We start from the raw sequence: 25378 nt of genomic DNA, 5'->3' as shown, positions 1-25378 counted from the left end.
CTGTTAGACTCACCTCACCACACTGAACAGGGTGACAAAGGAACTGAGAAGACCAAAGTCTCTCAGAAAGACCACAGTAAAGAATTTCTGAGATGGATGTACTGGAGTCTGACCAAACTCAAACCCAGTATGCTACTGTTACCACCCTAGAAGGAGCAGGGCACACAAAATCCGTTGTTGAGTTTCTGGAAAACAGCAACACTGACACTTTGAATCAAACAATTCTTCCTGGTGGAGGGGCCTGCCCTGTGCATTGTGGGGTGATTTAGGAGCATCCCTGGTGTTTACCAACCAGCAGCCAGTACAGCAAGTACTACTGTACCCTCCTCCTATCTGGTCATTACAGACAAAAATCCTCCAAACGCTGCCAATGTTGCTGGGGGCAAAATCACTCCCCAGTGAGACCACTGCATTAGTGTGACATAGTCTTACAGAGGCAGCTTCCTAAGCATGAGAGAGAAGCAAACAAAAGTTTGAAATATAAAATATAAGGGCATAACCAATGAGACAAGGTTATATTGCAGCAGGAGCACTCAAACTTTTTTACTTTTTTTTTTTTTTTGGACTGGCAGATTCAAGTTCACAAGCAGACATTTTCATAGACATTCAGCTTCTGACATAATCTGACTATAGGTTATATGCAAAACTCTACCACTTTATTTAGACCCAAGAAAGAATGTTAAGATGTAAATGAATGAATATGATGTTGTTATAGATTGAATTGTGTCTCCTAAAAAACATAGGTGGAAGTACTAACTTCCAATACCACAGAATGGTCTTATTTAGAAATAAGGTCTCTGTAAATGTAGTCAAATAAAAATGAGGTCAACAGTCTGGACACAGTCACGTACACAGGAAGGGTTATGTGAACACGACAGTGGCGCTACCACAGCCAAGGAACATCTGGTAGAACATCTGGTACTGCCAGAAGCTGGAAAAGGCAAGGAAAGATCCTTCCCGGGTCTGGCGCTGTGGCAGAGTGGGTAAGGCTGCTACCTGCAAGGCCAGCATCCCTTATGGGTGAGGGTTCAAGTACTGGCTGCTCCACTTCTGATCTAGCTCCCTGATAATGTTCCAGGGAAAGCAGCAGAATATACGGAAGATGGCCCAAGTGTTTGGGGCCCCTTGCCCCTTCCACCTACATGGAGACCCAGATAAACTTCCAGGCTCCTGACTTTGGCCTCACCCAGATTCAGCTGTTAAGTCCTTTTCGGGAGTAAACCAGTGAATGGAGCGTGTTTCTCTCTCTCTCTCTCTCTCTCTTTCTCTCTTTCTCTCTTTCAAATAAATAAATCTTTTTAAAAAGGAAAAAAGAAAAGATCCTCCCCCTACAGGTCTCAGGAGATGGAGGCCCTGTGACATCCTTGTCATAGGCTTCTGGCCTTCAGAACCGTGAGACAATCCACATCTGTTGGTCTGAGCCACTTGGTTTGTGGTACTCACTGTGGCAGCCCCAGGAAACGAACCCAGATTTGATGCTGGAAAAAGTATAAATCTGATTTAATTTTTAAAGTTAGTGGGATTTGAATACATCAATGTTTTACTAGCTGCAGTAAATCACTTGTCATGCAGTCAGAACTGATCCAAGCCACCAGTGTGTCACAACACAGCAGTAAATGCTGCCACACTTAGAGAATGTTCCATGTGGGGCCCCTGAGAAACTTGAAGTGAGACTCATGAAAGTCATTTGTTTGGGGCGACACTAATCTGAAACCTATAAAAATTTATATAAAGTCCATTGAGAGGACTGAAGAGGAGCTGGGGAGCTGAAGGTCAGACCACTCACGGCTCTACCTGTCCTTCAGGCAATGGCTGAAGTCCTTAGCTGAGCTGGGAAAACTTTGGCAAGCCAGTCTCAGCCCATTTTCCAGACTCACTTTTGCTCTGCCAAATCCCATCACACCTGCCTGTTCCAGCTGAGCTGGTGCCTTCCAAACATTTCCATGTCAAGGGACATGCAGAAACTCATGACATCCGAGGGTACAAAGTTGCCCCCGGCTCTGCCTAAGAGCACAAAGGCCAAAACCACCCATACATTGGTAAGCCTGCACCTACCTAAGGTGGCCCAGGACACCAAAACCCACCAATTGTCTGGAAAGCTGTATTCTAAGCCACTGGGGTCCTTGCCTGCTGTGGTTGGAATGTCTGTGTTCCCATCACCCCCACATTTCTGCTTAATTCCAATGCACCAGCATTAAGGGGTAGGGCCCTGGGAGGTGACTGGCCTTGAGGGCTCTGCCCCCATGAATGGATCAGTGCTTTAGGAAAGGGCTTGATGGGCCAAGCTCACCACTTCCTCCTCTTTCCCCTGAGCCTCTGGAGGGGCAGCCACATGGTGCCATCTTAGAAGCAGAGAGCAGCTCTCACCATACACCAAATCTGCCAGAGCCTTGATCTTGGAATTTCCAGATCCCAGAATGATGAGAAACAATGTTCTGTTCTTCATAAATTACCCCTCCTCAGGTATTTAGGTATAGCAGCACAAACACTAAGACACTGCCTTTGTTTTCACTCAGGAAGCCCTGCCTCTCATTTTTCACCACTCTTGCCCCTTTTAAACTGCTGTTTTCCTTCAAAAGCCAGCTCAATTACCATTGCACCTGCCTGTCTTCCCACCTCCCCTCTGCTGCACTCCCTTTGCACCCAGCACAAGACCCATGCTGTGGCTCTTGCTGAGCTGGGCTAGGCTGCAACTGCAGAGGCCCCAGCTAGGAGGTGATCTGGTGTCCAGGACTACGGGAACAAACTGGATATGCACCAATTCAGCAGACATACACTGGCCTCTCACCAGAGGTCAGGCACCTGACCAGTTATATGGACTCAAAGGTGAATATGAACAAGGACCTCCTGGAGGTCAGAGTGTAGTGGGGGAGATGGACATTAAACCACCATTCACATAATTAATTATTTAATGACAATGATGGGGCATGTTTAAAAGAAGGAGTATAGGTATCAAGGCACATAGGTGGGTGCAGATAAGTGGACCTGAACCATTTTGAAAGTCAGGGAACAACCTTGAAGGGGTGGTCTATGACCAATGAATTCCAGAAGATAAATTGAATTAATCAAGCAAAAGGCAATGTATGTGAAGGGAGCATTACATGTTCCAAAAATCAAGTATTTGATCTTGACCTCTTCATATCCGCAAGACCTGGTCCAAGCAGATCAGAAATAAATATTGAATTGCATTTTTTGAAAGTTTTCAGTACCTTTAAGCATTTTATCACTATGTGGGTCCTTCCAAATGATTTTTATTATTTTAGAAATCCTTTTCAATAATTCACTGTATGATATTTTTTTGAAATATTATTAGATAATGCAGGTCTCCCAGTGCTCCAGGCAAAAGGATGAGCAAAAATTTTCCAAGTGCAGTAGAAGAAAATGTACCACAGAGCAGAGAGACAAGGAAAACCAGGGCAGGAAGAGTATACAATATGGCCCAGAAACAGCATGGAATTTTGGTCAACTCTTGGCCCTTGGTAAGACAAAAAGAGACTGGGGTGAGCACAAGAGGTCTTCTCAAATTCCATGCAACACATATTCTGAAAAACCATGGCTTTTATATTTTTCACATCAAAATAAACTTCCTTTAATTCCATTTTCCCCCCTTCCTTTTTAAAATCCCCTCATATAAGTTATCCACTGCTGAATAAGAAATGACCCCCAAAACGCAGAGGCTCACAAGAGCATGCATTTGCTCTCACGTCTCCGTGGGTCAGGAAGGAGGCATGCACCAGGGTCTCACCAGGCTACAGCTCACCAGGATGGGAATCTAGACAAGAAGGCGAGCGGGAGTCACCTGGTTTCCCTTCCGCTCCCTGCCTCCTCAGTCACTGCTCCCCCCAGGAGCGCTGGACTCTTTGCTTCCTTCTCCAGTCTGGTCCCTTCTCATCCCAAGGCTCACTCCAGGCCAACCTGGCCACCTCCACATTCCAAGAGGCTGTTAGGCCTGGCCCCAGCCCACCACCCCCTCTAGCCTCATGTACATCACACACACACACACACACACACACACTGCTAGCCATTCTGAACTTTTTTCATGTTTCAAACATGTGCTGTTCATGATGACCTCTGTCTCTGGCCCTTGGGATGTCCTGCATCCCAATTCTTAGTGTGACTTGCTACACTACCTTGCACTACTAGACTGTTTCCCAAAAACAGGCGACTAAAGGGCTGCTAAACCACCAGCCTGTCCTAATTCTGCCTCAGAGAATTCACTCCTAAGAATCCTACTGCCCCTTCCCTTGCTTTGTTGTATACATATTAAGCCATTTCCATCTTTTTGCTATCTTAAAAGTAAACATGTTATAAAATTTTATGGTACTGTATTTATTTACAAGTATATAGTCTTTGAAACACCAACTCAAATTATAACTAAAGTTATTTATCATAATAATTCAAAATTCAAAGCTACTGTTATGGAAATGGGTCTTTGCAGATATCATTAATTACAATGCAATTACACTAGAATGGGCCCCAATCTAATATGACCGATATCTCATACAGAGGGGAAATGTGACACAGACACACATAACAGAAGAATGTCATGTGTGGACTGGAGTTATGTGGTCACTAGCCAAGGCATGGCCAGAGGCCAGGAGAGCTACGGCTGAGTATTCCCGAGAGCCTCCCAGGGAAGCAGGACCCCACTGACACCTTGATTCTGGCTTGTTCTAAGTTATCCAGTTTGTGGGCCTTTGTTATAGCCACCAGGGGAAATGAATACTCAATTTCTCTCCAATATGGACAACTTCAAAACCCCTGGGTGCTCCTAGCCTACCTGTTTACAACCAAAGAAAGAGAGGAGAAAGAATTGGGGCACTTGGAGGATGTTACTCTAGGGTGAGTGGATCCAGGTATAAGGAGAGGGAGACAGGGTAAAAACAAAACTAAGACACGGAGTGGAACAGGACTTGGCAGTGGCAGTATCCATTGAGACAGGATGAGAATTACAACGCCTTCTGTGGCTCCTCCAACTTCACAGCCCACAGATTCCAGGTGGTTCTCTCCTTGTGTGAGCTGCCACCTGCTGTTACTCTCAAATGAGGAAACAGCCACCCCAGGAGAGGGATGTCACCCCCAAGACTCCCCTCCTCCCAGCTGCCTCACTCTCTTAGCTCAAGAGGTCCCAGCCTGCCAACCTCCAGGGGAGGGAGCAGGTGCATGTAAGGAGGCGAGAGTGGCAGCTTCTCACGCTTCTCACGCAGCTCTCAGCCCAATGCTCCAGCCTGGGAGGGGAAGGGGACCAGGCAGTTCAGGAAATGTCAGGCAGTCACACTAGAGATAGCAAAGTCATTAGCAGAACATTTGCAAATCAAATAGAAGTCTCCTGTGTAATATATGCATTGAGAACCAGCATTGTACTAGGGCTGTGCTGTGGGAGGTTGAGATGCTGTGAGACTCAAAGCATTAAGTGACAAATTCCAAATTTCTTGTTCCTACCCAAAGGCAAAGAAGTGAGCCTGCTGAGGCTGTCCCACTGTCTGCTTCCTCCAGCAATCCCAGTTCTCCTGACCCCATTCAGGGCAGGCCACCTCCGCAGGTGCTTCCATTCCAGAACCACATGTGAGAAGCATGGGAAGAAATGGGGTCACAGCAAACATGCAGCTGAGGAATAACTTCACATGATTTCATAATGTACCGTCAAGTGAATCATAATAATCACACCATCAACAGCAATGGCTCTGGAATAAAGAACTGAATAGGTCCTCCTAGAAACCATGACGTTCAGCACTTTTTAATTCCTACATCCTCTTTGGTCTAAACTGTAGGATTTATGAGTTTACAACCCAAGTTGGCACTTCCATTATTTGGCTGGTACCTCAGCCTTTCAGGAGGGCACTAAGGAGCCCATTGGATGACAGGCTCTCAGCCTGTGGGAAGATACAGCTCCGAGTGAGCAGCCATGCTTCACTACACAGGCATTGTGAACTGAACTGTGCTCCCCACCCCCACCACCAGATTCCTATGTTGAAGTTCTAATCCCCAATGTGAATGTAGTTGTAGGCAGGGCCTTGCTAAAGGTAATTAAGGTGAAATGAGGTCGTAGGTGCAGGTCCTAATCCAATCCAACTGAGGTCTTTACAAGAAGAGAAGAGACACCAGGGATGCATTTATATAGCACAAAGACCCCATGAGGACACTGGGGCACTGCAGTTGTTTGCGAGCAGAGATGAACCTCAGCACAAACCAAACCTGGAACAGCAGGTTGCCAGAACTGTGAAAAAGGGAATTTCTGTTGTTTAAGCCATCCTGTCTGTGGTATTTCATTATGGCAGCTGGGCTAACAAATATGGTCATTCTCAGCCTTCATTCATTCATTCAACAAACATTTATTGAGCGCCTACTCAGTGCCAGCCATTCCTTTGGTTAGTAAGAATACAGAAATAAGCCGGCACCGCGGCTCACTAGGCTAATCCTCCGCCTAGCGGCGCCAGCACACCAGGTTCTAGTCCCGGTTGGGGCGCCGGATTCTGTCCCGGTTGCCCCTCTTCCAGGCCAGCTCTCTGCTGTGGCCAGGGAGTGCAGTGGAGGATGGCCCAGGTGCTTGGGCCCTGCACCCCATGGGAGACCAGGAAAAGCACCTGGCTCCTGGCTCCTGGCTCCTGGCTCCTGGCTCCTGCCATCAGATCAGCACGGTGCGCCGGCCACAGTGCGCCGGCCGCAGCGGCCATTGGAGGGTGAACCAACGGCAAAGGAAGACCTTTCTCTCTGTCTCTCTCTCTCACTGTCCACTCTGCCTGTCAAAAAAAAAAAAAAAGAATACAGAAATAAGCAAGAGATAAAGATAGGGGATAACGTGAGGGGAGCCCTCCTAAAATGCAACATTAGGATCCCCTGCTAGGAAGTGGTATTGTGGCATAGTGGTTTAATCTACCACCTGCAACAATGGCATCCATATGAGCACCAGTTTGAGTCCCAGCTGCTCTGCTTTCAATCCAACTCCCTGCTAACATGCCTGGAAAAGCAGCAGATGACGGTCCAAGAACTTGAGCCCCTGCCACCCATGTGGGAGACCCAAATGGAGTTCCTGGTTCCTAGCTTCAGCCTGACCCCAGCCCCAACCATTGTGGTTATTTGGGGGAGATGGAAAAAACAAGCAGATGGAAAAAAACTCTCTCTCTCTCTTTCTATCTATCTATATCTCTCTCTATCTCTCTCCCCCCACACCTCTCACCCTCTCTCCCTCTCCCTTTCAAATAAATAAATAAATATTCAAAGAATCTGCTGGTACAAGTAGAATTCGACACAAGTTCCTGCACAGGACATTATTGGCCATCTTCCCAGTCCTGATCTCTCACCCCCACCCCAAGCACCATTGCATGAGACTAAAATATGGAGAAAAACTGTCTTCCTTATCTCTTTTAATGGAGTCTGGGGTGAAGAAGCATCAAGAAGACACAGTTTATTACCTGGGCCACGGACCTGGGTCCCAGTCAATCCTACCACCTACACCTGTGGCACCTGCAGTGGGGGAGCACCTGGGAACTTGCAAGAAACACAAATTCTCATGCCCTTCCCCAACCTCCAGATAGTAAATTCTAGGGGTGTAGCCCAAGCCTGCAGGTGATTATTGGGCAGGCAGAAGTTTGAGAACTACAGGTCTACCCTCTCTGGCCTTCACCCTGGCCCACACATGACACTCACTGCTCTACTCCCTGGTCCTTCTCCTAACAGTGGCAATCTGTTGTCCTGCAGTATATGTGCCAGGCTTGTGCCAGGCATGCTACACACTGGTCTAAAGACCATCTGAACCCACTGAGAACGCTGAGAAAGCCATCAAAACAGCTGAATAACTTGCCCAAGGCTCACAGCTAGCAATGGCATCTGGATTCCATACTGCCAAACTGGTGGAATGAGGAAGTGAAAAGGTCATGCCAAGATGACCACTGACAACAGAAACTGCCTGGCAACAGGCCGTGATTGGATGGCTTTGGAAACCACATGACAACAGAGCCTGACTGACAACAGGTCGTGATTGGATGGCTTCAGAAACCACATGCCAACAGAGCCTGACTTACAATAGGCTGTGATTGGATGGTTTCAGAAACTGCCTGGCAACAGAGCCTGACTGGCAACAGGCTGTGATTAGATGGCTTTGGAAACTGCCTGGCAACAGGCTGTGATTGGTTAAGGCATAGACTGCCCCTTGACCAGATTGGCTGCCTTGGCTATATAAGCAGCTGTAGCAACTGAAATAAAGGAGTCTGCGGGCTGTTTGCCTCAGGCCTGCTTTCACCCGACTCCTGGGGTCTGTGTGGTGACTCCGCACCTCTTGCCCCCACCATGCTCCTCCTCTCAGAACGAATCCTCTCAGGAAGAAATCAACTGCAACACCAAACCGCACACCTTTCCTTAGGCCTTCCATGACACCACTGTCTTGATCTCTCCTGTCACTGTCAGCCACTGTTCCTCTTTTCATTTTATAGGCACCTGCACCACAGAAACACCCGACTCTTACCTGTCTGGTAGGGTCAGCTGAGCCGTGTGTGCTCATCTTTCTATGGTGGCTTAGCAACAGACTCCTGTTGGAAGCAATGCTGATTTCCACAAACTCAGAGAGCCCCTTTACATTCTAACCCATTCCTACCTGCACTAAGTCCATTGTATACATTTGAGAAGAATGGATAGGGTTCTCTCTTTATAGGAGAATAAGTATCTACCATAAAGTAACAGATTAAAAGACAATCTGCTACTAATCAGGGGAGCAGGTGTAGGAATGCCATGAGGTCATACTTTTTACAGCCATGGTGGTCTTGCGTTTGGGGAGCAAAAAAGATCTGAATGAGTGGATCTGCAGTCTGGGGAAGGCACAGTACCTGAGAGAAGGACATTGAGAGTGTGTCTGGCCTATGCCAGGGCCTTAGGGCAAGGATGTGGAGGAACAGGAAGCCTCAGACACTGCTGACATGAGGTAAAACAGTGCAACCACTCAGGGAAACAACTGGGCAGTTTCAGAGTTAAACATAAACCTGCCATGTGAACCAGCAATTTTATCTTCCTAAGTAGCCACTCAAGGGAAATGAAAACATATGTTCACATAAAAATTTTTATGTGAGGAATGTGCTTTGTGGCACATAGTTAAGATGTCACTTGAGACACCCACATCCCATATTGGAGGGCCTAGTTCAAGGTCTGGCTCTGCTTCCAATCCAGTTTCCTGCTAATGCACACCGTGGGAGCCAGCAAGTGATGGCTTAAATATTTGGGTCCCTGCTACCCATGTGGGAGAGCTGGATGGAGTTCTGGATGCTGGCTTTGGTCTGGCCCAGCCCCAGGCATTTGGAGAGTGAACCAGTAGATAGAAGATCTCTCAGGGTATGTGAGTGTGTGTATCTTTGTGTGTGTGTGTGTGCATTTTGTTCTGCCTTTCAAATAAATAAAACTTTATTTAAAATATATTTACATGAACACCCATGGCAGCAATACCCATAACAGACAAACCATGGAAACAGCCCAAACGTCCATCACCAAACACATCACCAAAAGGAAAGGACTCAGCAGTACAAAGAAACCAACTACTGACACGTGCTACAAGGCGGGTCAAAGTCCAAGATGTTACGCTAAGAAGCCAGCTGCAAAAGACCACCTATCACATGGTTCTGTCTACATGAAATGTTCAGATAAGGCAGATCTTAGAGGCAGATGGTGACTCAGTGGCTGCCTGGGGCTGGGGCTGGGAGGAAGATTAACTCCTAGTGCATGCAACAGACATCTGCGGGATGATGGAAATAAATATTCTAAAACTGCAATGTGGTGTAAGCAGCACAGCTCGGAAATCACTACACTGTACACTTACAACTGGGGACGTCTGTGTATGCAAATCATTCTTCAATAAAGCTGCTTTGAAAGGAGAGGGTGCAAACGGAACACTGAAGGGCCACAAGCTCGAGCTTTTTCATCTGAGACAGCCAAGATTTATGAACCCGAGCATACCTGCTGGCCACAGAAGCAGCAGCAGTGTTTTCTTCTTTGGCAAATGCCTTGTGGGACAAGCAGGGGTCAGGCCCACTAGGGAGGAGCTCTGCTTCTGGGCAGATCCTCTCTGGGGAGCATGAAGGCAGGGAGGGGCCTATTGGTATCTCTCTCATCCAGGAAGGGAGGAAATGAGGTCAGAGCAGGTCAAGTGATGCTCAGCGGGGCCACTGTGGGTCCTGTGGGCTCAATGAGTCAGACAGAAACTTCCATTCTGAGCACACATCAGAGTCCACATCTTCCCAGGGCAGGTGAGAGCAGAGGGACTTCCAAGGTATATGTGGACTCTGGCAGGCTGCAGCCAGGCACAAGGAGAGCAGGAAAGCCATGAAGGGGGGAAGCAAAGAACTGGGTAAGAGAAGAGAGCCCCAGCAGGGAGACGCTCTTCCTGGCTGCTGGGCACCACCTCAGCACTCTCTGCAGCTTCGGGAAGCACCAGAAGAACGCCTAAAAGCACCTTGGAGGAGCCTCATCAGAGAAGAAAGTCAGCAGACCCCAGAGAACTCTGCCTTCATCCCCACTGAACTGGGAAGCTGGGGTGAGCGTTGCGGCACAGCAGAGTAAACTGGCATTTACAAGGCCTACATCCCACACTGGAATGCTGGTTTGAGATTCTGCTGATCTACTCCCAATCTGGCTTCTTGTTAATGTACCTGGAAGGCAGGGGATAAAGGATCAAGTATTTGAGGCCTGGCTACCCACATGGGAGACCTAGATGGAGTTTCTGGCTCCTGTCTTTGGCCCTGCCTACCCTACCCCTCTCCCCCGGGTTGTTGCAGACATTTGGGGAGTGAACCAGCAGATAGAATCTCTCTCTCTCTCTCTCTCTCTCTCCTCTCTCTCTGTCACTCTTTCAAATAAATAAATAAATCTTTAATTTAAAAAGGAAGGGTGGGCATTGTGGTATAGCAGATTAAGCTATCACATAGGACATCAGCATCCCATATTGTGGCACTGGTTCAAGTCCCAGTTACTCTGCTTCTCACCCAGCTCCTTGCTAATGCATCTAGGAGGCAGCAGATGATGGCCCAGGTACTTGGGTTCCTGCCACCCATTTAGGAGACCCAAGTGAAGTTCTTGGCTTTGGGCTGGCCCAGCCCTGGCTGTTGTGTGCATCTGGGAATGAACCAGCAAATAGAAACTCTCTTCCCCTCTCTGTCTCTCTTCCTCTGTCTCAGTCTGTGTGTGTGTGTGTGTGTGTGTGTGTGTTCCTTTTCCATTTTTTTTTAAAGGAGCACTGCAAACCTGTCATGGGATCCCATCAGTGGGGCTTTATACTGTCAGGGAGCCAGGAGGAAGTGGTGAGGAAGGAGTCCCCACCTCACAGGAGGCACTGCCTGTGTCATCAGATCCCAGCCTGGCAGGGCCAGGAGCAGGAGAAAGAGGAGGGCTATGCCCGGAAGACCTGGTATCTACAACATCCCAACTGTGTAACTGTCCCCAGACTAATGGACCACACCACCTCCCATCCTCCCCTCATGCATAAAACGGAGACTTTATCTGCTCCAGAAAGGTGTGTGGGGACTGATGCGAGCATGTCAAACAGTAAAGGTAAAGGAAATTGCACGTGTAAAGCTTTTATCTGGATTTGGCATTTTGCAACTTGCTTCTGTGCATCTCGAAGGTGAGGGCCAACCAGTGTCTGGGAATGTGAGGGGAGCATGACACTGACAGCTGGAGTACAAGCAAGTCATTGTGGTGCTACACAGGACATCTGCAAGTTGCTCCTGGGGGGGAAGCTGCACTTCGTCAGGACCTCATTCTCACGCCAGTACTCCAGTTGGAGGAAAGCCTGTGTGTGTGGATTTAAAACATGCTGAACATTTGGTATTTCTTTTCAGTTTTTAAAAATTGACAGATAATAATCATACATCAGCTGGCAGAGAGCATTGTGTGTATCTTGTTCAGCAAGCATACCTATCTCAACTTCCTACACAACCCTTAGCTACAGCATCCATCCCCTGTTGATTATTTTTATAACCTAACCACCTTAATCTTGGAAGATTCCCTAAATGTGTACTTATTTCATGTGACCCATGCCTTTTATTTTGTTTTGTATAGGATTTACTTATTTATTTGAAAGGCAGTTACAGACAGAGAGAGATATCTTCTATCTCATTGCAGCAATGGCAGGGGCCAGGAGCCTGGAACTGGTTCTAGGTCTCCCACATGGGTGTGGGGGCCCAAGCACTTGGGCCATCTCCCACTGCTTTCCCAGGCACATTAGCAGGGAGCTGGATCAGAACCGGTGTTCATATGTGATGCTGGCATCACAGATGGCAATGAACCTGCCAGAACCTCACCCATGCCTTTAATTCAACTAAACACCTCCTGGAAGGGCACCACAGACCCAGCTCAATAGAAAGTTTCCTCTGGCCCATAGTATTTAACCTCCTCTAGCAATTAGCATCCTGGGTACAGAGAGAGGAAGAGATTAAGGGCACTTGTCAATCTCTGCTAAATGCTCACTTGGCCAAGCTACTGGAAAGCATACAGCAGGGCTGTCCTGGAGGAGCTGCTGCGGGGGGCTTCTGCGACTGAAACACAAGAGGACTGAGGAGAGGCGTTTCTGAGGGGAGTCATCAAAAGTAAAGAAATGCTCACTTCTGGAAACTGGAGGGATAGGGAGAAGAAAGGATGAGAGAATGGGAGAACACCTGCATTCAAACCACTTGGAAAACATACGTCAAAGTAGATATGCCCAAAATCAATTTCTTTATCCTGGGTACTTTATAAGAGTTCGTGTTTGCTTGTTTTTAATTAACAGCAAGCATCCAGCATGGGAAGTGGAGTCGTATCTGTCACTCGAGTCATGGCAGGGCTGGAAAGGTGAGAATCAATGTGAGGCAACTATTACTGAAGTTTCAGGGAAGGAAACACAAAAGGGGGTTCAAAATAACAAGACCCTCCTCTTTACATTGTTCTTCTTTGCAAATAAAGCAGTTGAATGGCATTAATGGAACTAAGTCTCTGCTTCATCTTCCTCCTGCCTACTATAGCTCTAACATCTGAAAACCATGGAAGCCAGCCCTGGCATATTTTAATAAACAGCTACAGACAGGGTAAAAACCAGCAGAGCTTTGAGAATAAATCTGCTGGATCTTACCCTTCAAGGAGAGGAATTCATTTCATGCTTTAGATTTGGTCCTGTATGACCTGCCCATCATGAAGCCGGGACCCTGTAATTGATGTATCCAGAGAAAGAAAAATTAATTAGCAGGTCAATGGAAATGTCAGCTTGGAAGAATTTAACAAATGTAGTTACACAGGGTCAGTTCTTGCTCAGGACTGTTTAAAAGTTTCATTAATTACTTGCTGACAGAACAGGTGATAAAATTGGGGATGTATCATGAAATCTGCCAATTAAAAAAAAAGTTAAAAATACAAATGGGTCTTGGAAAGTTGAAAGATAAGAAGGAACCATGGTGGTATTGTCAGAACTCAGCTTGGTACAGAGAAGCTGTCAGAAACATGGTGGATGAATGAGGCAAATGCCTGCAAAAGTCCAGGGGCAGTGACTCTGGAATGGAGGGAAGGAAGATCATTAACAAGGGTTTTTGTGGATACTGTGAACTGAAAGCCCAATAGGAAATTATTTATAACAACACAACCATGACCCACGAAAAGCAAGAAGATCTGGATATCAGCAAAGGAGACAGAACAAATTTAACCAACAAGAGAAATGTTATAAAGTAGGGAGGGTGAGGCCTAGTGGTTAAGACATCGTTCGGGAAGCCCACATCCCAGATCAAACCATAGCAGGTATACACACTGGGTTTTTAGATACAAAGGTACTGCATACTTCACAGACAACAAAATAGTGCAGACATCACCTTTATATGTACTGGAAACTTTTTTGTCATTTTCTTTATTGTGACGTTCTCTTTATCGCAATGGTTTGCAGTGGTCTAGAACCAAACCTATACTGTCTCTGATGTACGCCTGTATAAAAGCAGGCTCTCTCTCTCTGATATTTCTCACATTCTAGCTTCTGAAAGGGCCTCAGAGAGCAAGTCAATCTCTCCCCTTGGCTTCACTAACAAGGAAACTGAGGCACAGATTATCTGACTCGAGCCAGACTACATAGTTGAATGTGGAACACAGGTCTTGGCTAAGCCAACTTCCCATCCAGTGTGGCTTCTTCCTTATCTATAAAGATTTAGCTTTGAACTAGACACATTTAATCTGTGATAAACTTAACACAAATGGATAATTTTCCAAATGGACTTCTATATTCATGGAAGAATGTTTACATTCTAGCCCTGAACTAGGAGCTTCCCTAACATGTTAGGAAGGAAATCGGCCAGTTGGACCCAGAGAGACCACTGATACAGGCTCCCCAGAGCCACTGTGTTGGAGGCCAAGTGGATGGCACTGAGCATTCTTTCTTTCTAGTGACTGTTCTCCCTCTCCCCTGAGGTCTGCAAAACAGGAGGGAGTCAGCATTCCTCAGCTTCAGCAGAAATACTGAGATGTCACAAACTGCATGTTTGTGTCCCTGCAACATGCCGATGTTGAAACCCTAACCCCAGTGGGTGGCACTTGGAGGGAGGGCCTTGGAGAGTCACTGAGTCATAAGAGTGGCACTTTTGTGATGGGATTGGTTCTTTCAGCAGCAGAGACGCAAGAGAGCATGGGAGGACACAGCGAGCAGACGGCCATCTGCAAGCCAGGAGGTAGGCCTCACCAGACGCCAGATCTGTGGGTTCTTTGACCCTGAACTTGCCAACCTCTAGAACTGTGAGAAATACATCTCTGCTGTTTAAGCCTCCCACAAGTCCATGGTAATTTGTTATGGCAGCCTCACTGAAACATGGTAAACTCTTCAACCTCTGTCTGTGGTCTGTGAGATTCTACAGTATCTGGCCTCTGCCAGTGTCCCCCAAAAGCTTGTGTGCTGGAGGCTGTGTTCCAGGACGGTAGTGTTGGGAGATGGTGTGGACTTTGAGAGGTAGACCCTTTTGGGAGGGTTTAGGTCATTTGGGGGTGTTCTCTCTCAAGGAAGTAAGGCATTTTTCATGGGACCCTGGTTAGTTCTCATAAGGGGATTGTTAGAATAGCCTGAGCCTGGCCCTGGCCAGTTTCTCTATTGGCTTTCTGTTTGACATGTGATCCCTCACTCCTACACACACTTCCACCACTGCCAGTGTGATACAGTAGAGAGAGTCCCCACCTGAGCTGGGCTGGTGCCAGCAGTAAGCCGTTGAACCTCCAAAACTGTGAACTCAATAAACCTCTTTCTCTTCATTAGTCACCTGCCTCAGATATTGCATTACAGCAATGAAAGGCTGATCAATATAATCCGAGCCTTCAATGTGTCAGTCTTTTTGTTGGTGGAAGGTCTTGCCATGATTTTGGTGGCTGCTAGATGACCAGGGTGGCAGTTGCTGAAGGTTGCAGTGGCAATGCCTTAAAATAAAACAATAGGGTACTGGCATCGTGGTATAGTAGGTAAAGCCAGGGCCTGCAATATTGGCATCCTCTATGGGTGCTGGTTCATGTCCTGGCTGCTCTACTTTTGATCCAGCTCCCTGCTCATGGCCTGGGAAAAGCATCAGAAAATGGCCCCAATATTTGAGCCTTTGCCACCTTCATGAGAGACCTGGATGAAGCTCTTGGCTCCTGGCTTTGGCCTGGCTCAGCCCTGGCCATTGTGGCCAACTGGGTAGTGAGCCAGTGAATGGAAGCGTTTGCTCACTCTCTCTCTCTCTCTGTTCCTCCCTTTCCCTCTGTGACTCTGACTTTAAAATAAATAAATAAAAAATTTTAGAAGGAAAAAAAAGAAAGTAAAAATTATTCCATGATACTCAGGCTGCAGAACTGGTGTTGTGTTAGTAGAGATAAAAACAACAATAATCTCACTATCCACCTCCAATAGAGTACTTGGGTGACCAGGTATATTGTCGATGAGCAATAATATTTTGAAAGAAATCTTTTTTTTCAGCAGTAGGTCCCAATAACAGACTTAAAATATTCATTAAATCCCTGCTAACAAATGTGCTGTTATCTAGACTTTGCTGCTCCATTTACAGAGCACAGGGAGAGATTCAGTGTCATTCTTAGGGTCGCTAAGAATGGGTAAATGATAAATTGAGCATGGGTTTCAACCTGAGGTCATCAGCAACCTTAGCCTCTAAAAAGAAGGTCAACCTGTCCTTTGAAGCTTTCTAGGCAGGAACTGACTTCTCCTCTCTAGCTATGGACACCCTAGATGGCATCTCCCTCCAACATAAGGCTATTTCATCTCCTTCCCACTTCTGCTGTTTAGCATGGCCACTTTCACCGGTTCTTTCACTCGGACTCCTGGGTAACTTGCCACAGCTTCTACATCAGCACTTGCTGCTTTACCTTGCCCCTTCACCTCACAGCAGCAGCTTCTTTCCTTAAACCTCATGAACAAAATTCTGCTGGCTTCAAACTCTTCTTCTGTAGCTTCCTCGCCTCTCTCAGCCTTCATAGAATTGGAGAATTAGGGCTTTGCTTTGGATTAGGCTTTGGCTTAAGAGAATGTCATGGCTGGTTTGATTTCTTATCCAGACCACTAAAACTTTTTCCATATTAGCAATAAGCCTGTTTCACTTTCCTATCATTTCTGTGCTCACTGGAGTAACGCTTCCAATTCTGAGAACTTTAACTTTGCATTCACAACGTGGCTAACTGGTGTAAGAGGCCTAGCTCTCAGCCCACCTCTGCTGGCACTATGCCTCCTCACTAAACTTAAGCTTTTGATTTAAAGTGAAAGCAACTCTCCCTTTCACCTGAACACCTAGAGAGTCCCATAGTTATACTTTGGTCCAATTTCAATATTATTGTGTCTCTAGGATTAGGAGAGCTGAGGACAGGAGACAGGGACCTGCTGGCCAGTGGAGCAGTCAGGACACAGGCAGCATTGATCAGGTTAAGCTCACCATTTTATATGGGCATGGTTCATGGTACTCAAAAAAAATTACAATAGTAACATCAAAGAATTCTTATCACAGGTCACAATAGCAGACATAATGATAAAGAGAAAGTCTAAGATACTGTAAGAACATGTGGTGCAGTATATGAAGTGAGTATCTGCTGTCAGGAAAATGGCACCAGCAGGTTTGCTCAACGCAGGGTTGCCACCAACCTTCAATTTATAAAAAGTGCAGTGTCTGTGAAGCATGATATAGATATACATCATAAGTGTGTATGTGTGTTGGGGGGAGAGGGTGCCAGTAATTAGTAAGCTTTTGGATGTCTACAAGTGAAAGGAAATACTGGTGCCAAATTAATCTGCTCAGATTTTGCTGGCTCAAGATGAATATTCTTTTACCAACAACCTTATCATATTCTTATTTTTTAAAAAGAGTCCCACACATCATATTCAAGTTCTGTAAGTACTTGTTGGACAAGTGGCAGAATTTGTTAGTATGGATACAATTTTTATGTTGATCAGAAAATTATGAGCACAAATGCATTTATTAATCACTGCCCATTTAACAAACTATTTATTAAGATACTGCCCTTTTGGCAGAGTATTAAATGAATGCTACTTATCAAATATATTTAAATGTGATGTGAAAAATGAGTTAGTGTTGAAGAAAGTCATATTCTTTAATTAAGCATACCTCAAAGACTAATAGATTTTTCCAGTTGTTGCTTTGGACTGCCTGTTTCTCTGATCAATAAAACTGTGTTGTGCTATACTGAATCACGTCTAAGGGATTCTGAGTATCTGAGATAATATTCATTTGTACATTCTACAAATTATTTATTAGAGCCTACCATGTTCCAGGCATCATTCTAGTCATAAGGAATGAGCAAGGAATGAAATAATATTTCTGCTGTCTTAAAGTACAGGATAGTGATAAATCTAAAGACATAGAATATAATTAATATTGTTAAAATGTCCACACTACCCAAAGCTATCCCCAGATTCAATGAAATCCCTACCAACATTTCAATAGCACCTTTCACAGAAACTAAAACCAAATCCTAAAATTCATATGGAATCACAAAAGACCCTGAAAAGCCAAAACAATCTTAGGCATAAAGAACAAAGCTGGAGGTATCACACTACCTGATCTCAATATCTACTGCAAAGCTATAGTAATAAAGACAGCACAGTACTGACACAAAAACAGGCATAGACACCCATAACATAAACAGAGATCCCAGAAACAGATCTATGCATCTATTGTCTGCTGATCTTTGACAAATGGGACAAGAGTACACAGTAGGAAAATGGCGGCTTCTTCAATAGATGGTAGTGGGATGCCTGGATATCCACATGCAAATGAAAGAAATTGCCCTCTTATCTCACCCCATATACAAAAATCAACTCAAAATTAATTCAAGGCTTACATATAAGACCTGCAGATATACAACTTCTAGAAGAAAACAGGAGAAAAGCTTCCTGACATCAGTCTTTGCAAGGATTTCTTGGATATGATTGCAAAAGCACAGGCAACAATGACAAAAATAGACAAGTAGGACTACATCTGACTAAAAGGCTCCTGCATAGCCAAGGAAACATATAGTAAACAGTGAAGAGACAATCTACAGGAAAAGAGAAAATATTTGCAAGTGATATACCTGATAAGAAATACATAAGAAAAACAACTCAATAGTAAGAAAACAAATAATTGGATTAAAAAAAAAAAAAAAACAAGCAAAAAATCTGAAAAGACACAAAAGAAGACATACAGAAATAAGGTGGCTGGGTAAGGTTCAATATGGCTGCCCCCATCCCAGTATCCATAGGAGACTATTCACAGTCACAGTCATCTGGTCCTCATTCTTGGGTTCATTTGGTGCACTGTGGAGAGAGAGAGAATAGAGCAATGGAAAGGAGCTCCTCTTAGGGGGCCAGTAAGACACTGTGGGACTGGGTGACCCTGGCCTGTGAAAGCTTCTCTCTGGGTGTTCCTGATTTTTCCCATATAAGGCTCACCCTCCCACCCCTGAAAACAGTAGATGGTTGGAATGAGAAGAGGGCCACATTCAGAGTGTATGACAATATTAGGATCCTTAGAAATTTTGAAAAGCACCCCAAAGAACTGACCAGGGGCCCAAGATGGCTTCAAGGCTCAAAAGGGAATGAACTATAGTGATGTATCCAAAAGAAAAAAAATGGTTGGAGTTTGAATGTTCAGTGATAACCTGTACAGTGTTAAGACCATCAGCTATCTCTACAAACACTGTAATTGACATGGAAAGTACTGGTAGAAGAGAAAGCTGGGAACGGTGGAAGAGACACATCTGTCATTTTGAAGAAGGGGAACAGTACTTTTCCCTATGAGGAAAGGGCTTTTTATGCTCTCTGTAATAAAATGGGGTTTCTTTGAGAAAAGCAAAAAAAAAAAAAAAAAAGACCTATAAATGGCCAATATGTGTAAGTATAAATTTTCAACAACAATATTCACTGGGAAAATGTAAATTAAAATCACAAGATATCACCTTGCACTGGGTGGGATAGCTTTCATGAAAAAGATAAGAGATAACAAGTGTTGGCAAGGATGTGGAAAAAAGGGAGCACTTGTTCACTATTGCCAAGATATAAATTAGTACCCTCATTATGGAAAACACTATGGAGAATTCTCAAAAAACTTAAAACAGAAATACCACATGATCCAACAATTCCACTTCTGGGTATATGCGGTAGGGGTGGGAGGGGGGGTTCTTCAAAAAGTTCATAGAAGGTGGATGCTGTGGTGCAATGGGTTAAACTACCACTTCTAATGCCAGCATTCCATATTGGAGTGCTGGTTCAAGACTTGGCTGCTCTGCTTTCGATCCAGCTCCCTGCTAATGCCCCTGGGAAAACAGCAGAAGGTGACCCAAGTGCTTGAGTCCCTGCCATGCCTGTGGGAGACCCTGATAGAGTTCTGGGATCCTAGCTTCAGCCTGTCTGGGCCGTTGCAGCCATTTGGGGAATGAACTCATAGACCGAAGATTTCTCTTACTCTCTCTCTTTTTCTCTCTCTTCCTGCCTCTATCTCACTGTCAAGATGCTTTTGAAATAAATATTTTTTAAGTTTATAGAAAAATACATACTATGGGGCCAGCTCTGTGGAACAGAAGGTTAAACCTCTGCCTGTAGTGCCAGCATCCCATATAGGTACCGGTTTGAGTCCTGGCTGCTCCATTTCTGATCCAGCTCCCTGCTTATGTGCCTGGGAAAGCAACAGAAGATGATCCAAGTTCATGGGCCCTTGTACCCACGTGGAAGACCCAGATGAAACTCCTGGCTCCTGGCTTTGGCCTGGCCCAGCCCTGGTCATCAAGGCCGTTTGGGGAGTGAACCAGCGGATGGAAACTCTCTATTTCTCCTTCTCTTTCTGTATCTCTGTCTTAAAATAAACAAATAAATCTTTACAAAAAAGAAAATACATATTACAAAAAACTTATGCATGAACTCCAAAATTTTCTTGCACCAGAATAAATCTACAGGATTTAGTTTGAGGCACTATCAAGAACAGACATCAGTTTGAAAACAACCCCTATCACAGCAGCATGAATTCTGCTAAAATTGAAGCAAAAACAATCATATTTATGGAGAAGCTTGAGTCGGAAGAATGGTGAAGCCACTGATGTTTTATGAAAAGTTTATGGGGACAGCGCTCCTTAGCACTCAGCAGCTTACAGATGGATAACTTGTCTGAAGAAAGAACAAAATGATGTTGCAGAGGAAGTCTAAAGTGGCAGACTGTCCATATCAGCTTGTGAGGAAAAAATTAACTTTGTGCCCAAACTGAAAAAAACAAACGGCTAACAACAAAACTTATAGCAAACACCACCATGGGCATTGCAACAGCCTCAGCTTACATAATTCGGTGTAAAAAAATAAAGTGGAGCAAATTTTCTGCTTGATGGGCACCAAAAATGTTGCACTAAGATCAGTTACAGACAACATCAGTTTTCAATGGAAATTTGAAACAAGTAAAATCAAGATCCTGAAGCACTTCTTTCAATAATTGGAATATGAGATGAAAAGTGGCTCTGTGAGTATGATTCTGAAGAAAAAGCACAATCAAAGCAATGGCTACTAAGAATGAAAGTGGTTAAGTCAAAGGAGCAGCAGACTGGTCAAGAACAAAGGTCATAGCAATGTTTTTTTGAGATGCTCAAAGCATTTTTCTATTCGATTTTCTGGAGGATCAAAAAACAATAATATCTAATTAGGAGAGTGTTTTTGAGAAAGCCAAAGAAAAACACCCAAGAAAGCTTTACCACAGGGTCCTTCTCCACCACAACAATGCTCTTGCTCATTTCTCTCATCAGACAAGGCGAATTTTGTGGGAGTTCCAATGGTAAGTAATGGGTCTTCACCTGATATAGCTCCTTCTGACTTATTTTTGTTTCCTAATATAAAAAAATATCTAAGGGCAAACATTGTTCTTCAGTTAGTAATGTAAAAAAAGTCTGCCTAGATATTTGTCAAATTCCCAAGACCTTCAGCTCTTTAGGGGTGGACTAAAGGTCTGGCGTCATTGCTTACAAGAGTCTTGAACTTGATGGAGCCTATGTTGGAAATAATTTTTTCACTTATCTTTTAATGCTAATTTTTCCTGAACTTTTTTGAAATCCTCTCATGCAAACCTTCATGGAAAATGACATCAGTGATTTGAAAAATAACCAATGAAAATGTACAGAAATAAGAAAAAAATTAAAAAGTCAATGGCTTGTTTTAATAACATATTTACACACTATTGAAGACATAATTAGTGAAAAGGTCCAAAGAAATCACCCAGAATAATGGGGAAAGGGATGATAATAAATAAAATACAAAGTGGAGATTAAAATACAGACAGACATACATTCATTCAAAGTCCCAGAAAAAGGAGAGACAGTAGGCAGAAGCAATATTCTAAGAAATAATCACTGAAAATTTTCTAGAACACATGAAAGATGTTGATCAGACACCCAGTGAAAGACCCAGTGAAATTCAATCACAACAACTGAAAAGAAATACATTCCTAGACACATTACAGTGAAGCTTCATAAAAATCATGGCAAACAGAAGATCTTAAAAGCAGCCAAAAAAAAAAAAAATAGATCATCTTCAAAGACTGCTCGGTCTTCCATTGCAACAATAGATGCCAAAGACAACAGATTGATATCTTTAGTGTATTAAAAGAAAAATACTTCCAATTAAGAAATATATTTTTAGTGAAAATGTCTTTTTAATGTGAGAATAAAATGAAGGCATTTTCAGACAAAAACTGAATTTGTTACCAGACATTCACTAAAAGAAATTCCAAAGAATCTTTGTCAAGAAGAAGAAAGGTGATCCCAGATGAAAGATCTGAGATACAAGTAGGGAAGTGTAGAGCAAGTAGCAAAGATGTGGATAAATCAGGATGAACATAATTTTTTATGAAACAGCAAATGTGCCTTGTCAGTATTTTAAAACACAGAATTAAATGCAGGACCACAGTCATCTATAAGCAGGGTAGATTAAATGGAGTTGAAGTGTCCTGAGGTCACTGTATCATTCAAGAAGATAAAAATATTTATTAAGTAAATTTAGACTTTGAAGAATGAAATATCCAGGTTGTAACTTTCAGCATAACTAAAAAAATATAAACAAAGTGCATAAACTTACAACCAAGGGAGGAAAACGGAATGGCATAAAACAACCAACAAGGAGGCAACAAAGAAAAAGAAAGCAAAACATAGAACAGATAGAACCAATAGTAAGCCCAAATAATAGATTTAAGCTCAAATAGATCAGAGGCAACATTAAATATGAATAAACTAAATGTTCCAGCTGAAAGACTGTTAGAATGATTATAAAACAAAATCCAGCTGTGTTCCATTTGTCTAAGATCCATGTAAAATACAAAAATATAGATAGTTGGAAAGTAAAAAATATGGAGAAAGGAGAAGGAGGCATAATGCAAATACTTGGCAGAAGAAAGTTTGATACAGATGCAGAGAGATGGATAATGTAGATCCATGCATTTTAAAATATCATCCACACACATACACACATATATTATACAAAATGTTTTCATTAAGGCACCAAGGGCTTTGTCCTGTGCAAAAGGCTAGATGGAGGTAGCTAAGGGGGGATGAAGATGGATGAAGGTGAAAGAGACGATGGCATGTCTATGTTGAGAAGAATCATCCAGTGGAGAAGGAAAAACCAAGGATGCAAGAGGAGAAGTACAGGATTGCTGGAACGACATTCCCAAGCAGGCAGGAGGGACTGGAATCTAGTGTACCAATGGAGGGTCTGACTTCAGAAGGGGACATGGCCAGTTCATCCACTGTCATGGCCAGAAAGGCAGCAATATGGATGCGCATGCACGAGGGAGCTCACTGCTGATTGCTTCCATGTTCTCATAAAATAGGAAATGGGGTCATCCTCTGAGAGTAAGGTGAGAAAGACATGTTAGAAACGGGAGGAGACAGACGAAAGTGAGAGATCACTGCCTGCTTTTCAAAGGAGCTCAGTCAATATATGCCAAGTGAATGAATGAATGGGGGAATACATGGAGTAGTAAATACCATAGGTGTCAGCACTGAGGATCCATCTGAAGTTAGGGGTCAAAAATTCAAAGTGACTGTATATTTCTCCAACCATGTCCTTTTGGGCTTATCACTGGCAGCGGACAAACCCACACTAAGGAGAGCAGAGGAGAACCATCCTGTTAAGCCACTAAGATCACCTTCTCATGGCGATCTTTCCCTCTTGGATTCCTATACCTACGCTTCTTGTATTTTCAGCATATGGGGAGCCTTTGCTGGCTGCCAGCATAGTCCTAACTGATGCAGCTATGATGAGACATCCCAAACCCAGGCCTCAACAAGAAAGGCTTGTTTCAATTTGGTGTCTCGAGGACACCAGGACCATGCCAAGCCACAGAAGGTTCAGATCTAAGTCTTTCTCCTTTAGTCCCCATCACAGCATCAGTCCAAACCAGCATGGAACATCAACCTATCAACACAGGCCAAACCGCACTGGCTCTGGGCAATAAGTGAGACGTTTTGCTTTGGCTCACATAACTTCATTTCATCCCTGGCCCTGGTACATCGCCCCAAATCTACTGGCACAAAATAAAAGCAATTTTACTAAGCTTGTGGCTTCTGTGGGTCAACAATTCTGGCAGAGAACAGCAGAGATACAAAGGTACTTTTAAAATTTCATGGAAAAACAGAATTAAACAATAAGTCCATTTTGGTGTGAAAAATCAAAATCCATGCATGGTTTTTCCATAATATGCATTTTCTATAAAATTTTTGAAGACTCTTTATATGCAGGAATTTCAGAAAAAAATTTGCACCAAAATAAGCATATTTCAATTCCATCATTTCCATGAAATTTCTGAAATACCCTTGGAGCTGGTTTCTGTGCTACCATATCTGGGTTCTCACTGGGGATAACCCCAATGGCTGGAGCCTGCAACCACATGGAGACTTGTTAATTTACATATCTGACACCTGGGGTAGGATAGTTCAAAGTCTGGGCTCCACTGGGGCAGCTAGCCAGAGACTCACCTGTACCTTGGATTCCTCAGGGTAGGGGGCCAGGATTCTAAAAGGAGGTGTCCTTAGAGGAAGTCTCCAGGGACTGAATATTCCAAGAGAACCAGGTCTTTCTTGATTTAGACTTTGCATAATAGTTTCTGGGTGCTGTTACAACAAACTGCCACAAACTTACTGCTTTAAAACAATACAAATTTATTACCTTACCATTCTCGAAGTCAAAAGTCCCAAAGGGGACTCACTGGGGCAAAAACTAAGGTGCAAGCAGAGCTGCATTTCCCCTGGAGACTCTAGGGAGAGCTTGTTCTGAGCCTCCTCCAGCTTCTAGAAGCCACCTGCGTTCCTGGCCCCATGACCCTTCCACCATCTTCTAAGCCCTCAGCATAGCATCTTCAAATATCCCTCAGGCTCTGACACTCTTTTTGCTCTCTCTTATCAGGACCCTTGAGAGTTGACTGAATCCATCTGAATAGTTTCAAGGCAATCATCTCAAGATCCTTAACTTAATTGTGTCTGCCACATCTCTTTACTGAGTAAGGTATTCACCGGTTCTGCAGATTAGGACATCTATGGCAGGGCGAGGGAACATTACTCCGCCAGTTGTACCTTGGAAGTCATATGGTGTCATTTCCACTGTCCATTATTAGTCAAAGCAATCACAATCTGCACAAATTCCAGAGGAGGGGGTAGAGACCCAGCCTCTCAATGGAAAGAGTGCAAATGAACTTGTGGCCATGATTTTAAACGGCCCTGCTCCCACTCCTGTGCTAGCTGCTCCACATTGGCTCTTGGGGGAGGAGCTCCACTCTCAGTCTGGACTCAGCAGAGAAGAGCCGGACACTCTCAGAGTTCCAGGCTACTGCCTTTGGCCTGGCAAGTCACACCCAGTTGTTCCAACCATTTGGGGAGTGAACCAGCAGGTGGAAGATCTCTGTGTTCCCTT

General features: G+C 44.3%; 1 protein-coding gene and 1 pseudogene across 5 annotated transcripts in view; one reads left to right on the top strand and one right to left on the bottom strand.

Annotated features, from left to right (window-relative positions):
- HIVEP3 (HIVEP zinc finger 3) overlaps positions 1 to 25378 on the bottom strand; it is a 487717-nt gene that overhangs the window by 426622 nt on the left and 35717 nt on the right. The gene's annotated exons all lie outside the window — the stretch shown is intronic.
- LOC127493676 (large ribosomal subunit protein mL51 pseudogene) lies at positions 1956 to 19170 on the top strand (annotated as a pseudogene).

Source organism: Oryctolagus cuniculus, chromosome 7 (assembly GCF_051225735.1).
Source record: "Oryctolagus cuniculus isolate XC-2025 breed Fujian yellow rabbit chromosome 7, ASM5122573v1, whole genome shotgun sequence".
Classification (NCBI taxonomy): domain Eukaryota; kingdom Metazoa; phylum Chordata; class Mammalia; order Lagomorpha; family Leporidae; genus Oryctolagus; species Oryctolagus cuniculus.
This window is presented reverse-complemented; position numbering and strand designations above follow the sequence as displayed.